Genomic DNA, 2,706 nt, shown 5'->3' with positions numbered 1-2,706 from the left:
AGAAATATATGCACATTTATCGAGTCATTAATTGTGTACAAATTCGCTCATTTATATCTGTACAATAACAGACAAAAACATGTAGGCAAACAAGTAGCCATAAATATATACTTATACACGTTTCTCATATACACGTGAATAAAAACAAGGATCGGAAATATCTACACACATACCTACCTATATCATAAACATGTGAATATAACGGAGGTCAAAATATCTCATATATATTAGAAAATAATAATATATTAGCAAAATATTACTTATGATGTTTTCGTAATGGCTACGGAACCCTAGCCTGGGCGTATCCGACACGCGGTTTTTTTTATTTACTTACCTACCAAAACAAATTAAAAATCAGTGGTATAAGCCAGTAACAGCTTGAAAAACAACATGTTGACATTTTTTAAGAAACTAATAAGAAATTATACTTAAGGGTATGTATCCATCTAAAATGTCACACACTACCTATACAGTGTTAGGAGAGAGGTCCACTGCTAGGAGTAACACTAGATATTCTTAGTAGGTACCTACAAATTTAAACGGAAAAATTAATGCGCAAGTCCAATTCGCTCTTAGCCGGTATTTTATTTACTGAAGTAATATCATATTCTGAAGAAATAATTGACAAATAAAAATACTAATGGACCGATGTTACATAATTATGAAATGAGGTAAACCTTTGACTGTACAAAATAAGGTTATAATATAAGGAAAAAGTCTTTTTGTATTTAGTATGTAACTTGTAAAAAAATTCTTGGTTATACTATTTCTATCTGGCCCGTTTGATGGCATTAAAAAGGTTAAATTAAAAAAAAGAAACAAATAAGTAAAATGTCGTTTTCAGCCACAGATATACTGTGCTGTACACGAGATTCCTGCCACACCCTTTATACATACATACATAAAATCACGCCTCTTTCCCATCGGGGTAAGGCAGAGATAACATCCTTCCACTTGCTACGATCCTGGCATACAACTCTCGCTTCCTCTACCCTTTAGACTTTACAAAACTAATAAAAATAATTATGTAGGTACCAAAGTAAAAAAATACTTATAGAAAATTCTATCAGGAAAAAACAACTAGGACGATCATAATAATAATAATATAACCAGTCATCAAGCGATCGATTCGAGTTCGTCATTCGCCTTTCGGTATGCGACATGAGTTAGAAATCGCTCAGTCCAAAGTCCAATCCAAGATAGTAACCTACAGAAATGTCTGTAGAATCATTCTAGAACATTCAGTTATGGTATTTTAAATAACTCTTCGCTTTATATGCGGACTAGCAATTATTCTAATTAGGTAAAACCTAGATATCTATGTATGCATACCAGACATAGCCGGTTAAGTTATCGTATCCATACGTAGGTATATCAACACAGGTACTTTTTTCATAAATGCGATAAAGTTATTGATTCGACCGACGAGGATTAGATGCATGTCATAAACATCCGGGTACATGATAATGCTGACATCACAAAAATATAATTCATTTGAAAATTTTACTATAGGTACTACGGGATTCAGGCTGCCTTGTTCATCCACCATTACGTCCCATATTTCGTTTTATAGAGTTTTTCCGTACAACGGCAAAACCTACTCTGGCAAAATCCTCGGACGGATAGAGCCTTATAAAAAAAAACTTACTTAACTATCTAATTAAGATTGTTTTTTGGAATCTTTTTGTACTTTTTATTTCAACTCCAAATATTTGTTACTTTTACGGTCATCCCGTAAAACTAACTAAACTAGGTACTATCACAGTTCACGTTAAATATATTTTCTACTGTATGAAGACTGCGATAACTTTAAATGAGCTTCAGATATTTGGGCAAGAGTGAACGCATTCGAAGACGTAGACGTACCTAGACCATACTAAAAGACAAAGCTCCGAAAAACTCACAATTTCTTCAGTTTACCGTGATCATGTCATGACGCAGTAAAATATGATGTGAAAGATAATTAGTAAGGAATTGCGATCTACCGTAAAAAAACTTGTCTCAATCTCCAGTGTGCAGTGGTAGTGTAAAAGACCTAAGTATATTTTACTTTTAGTTTTTTTTATCAGTCAGTCTCTGGCCGATAATCTATCTCTATGCCAATGTCGATCCGTCGCTCCGTTGCAGCGTGAAAGAAGGACAAACAATGCAAACACATGCACTCTCACATTTATAATATTAGTATGGATGGATATAAATTAGGTAAATGACCTATATACCTATGCATGTTGCACGATTAACAATTAAAAGCGTGTTTAATTAACATTTTACCAGTATGAAGGTTAAAACTGTAGTTTCCATTCAGTTTAATAGAACAGTGAAGTACGCGCGTTTCTTTAATTAACTTCCGTTCGTTTCTTTCATTGATGCAGTAGGTTGTTAAGCATGTTCAGTAATTTTATATCAGTTAGAATCAGATAACCCATTTACATTGCAAGAATAGAAATGATTTATTATCTGATAGAATGCCTACACATACAGAAACAAAGACTAAGGTCCTGTTACCACTTGTCGACTGACTTTAAGTGTCAGATAAAAGTAATGCCGTCTTTGTTTATTCGGACAAAATAAACAGAGACGGCATCACTGATATCCGTCACTTAAAGTTAGTCGACAAGTGGTGAAACAGGCCCTAAAATATACCTAAATTGAAAATACAAACTTTTTTCACTTCGACTCGGATGGCACAACGAGCAAGTGGTGTCT

The sequence above is a fragment of the Choristoneura fumiferana genome, chromosome 14 (assembly GCF_025370935.1).
Source record: "Choristoneura fumiferana chromosome 14, NRCan_CFum_1, whole genome shotgun sequence".
NCBI classification, from domain to species: Eukaryota; Metazoa; Arthropoda; class Insecta; order Lepidoptera; family Tortricidae; genus Choristoneura; species Choristoneura fumiferana.
This window is presented reverse-complemented; position numbering follows the sequence as displayed.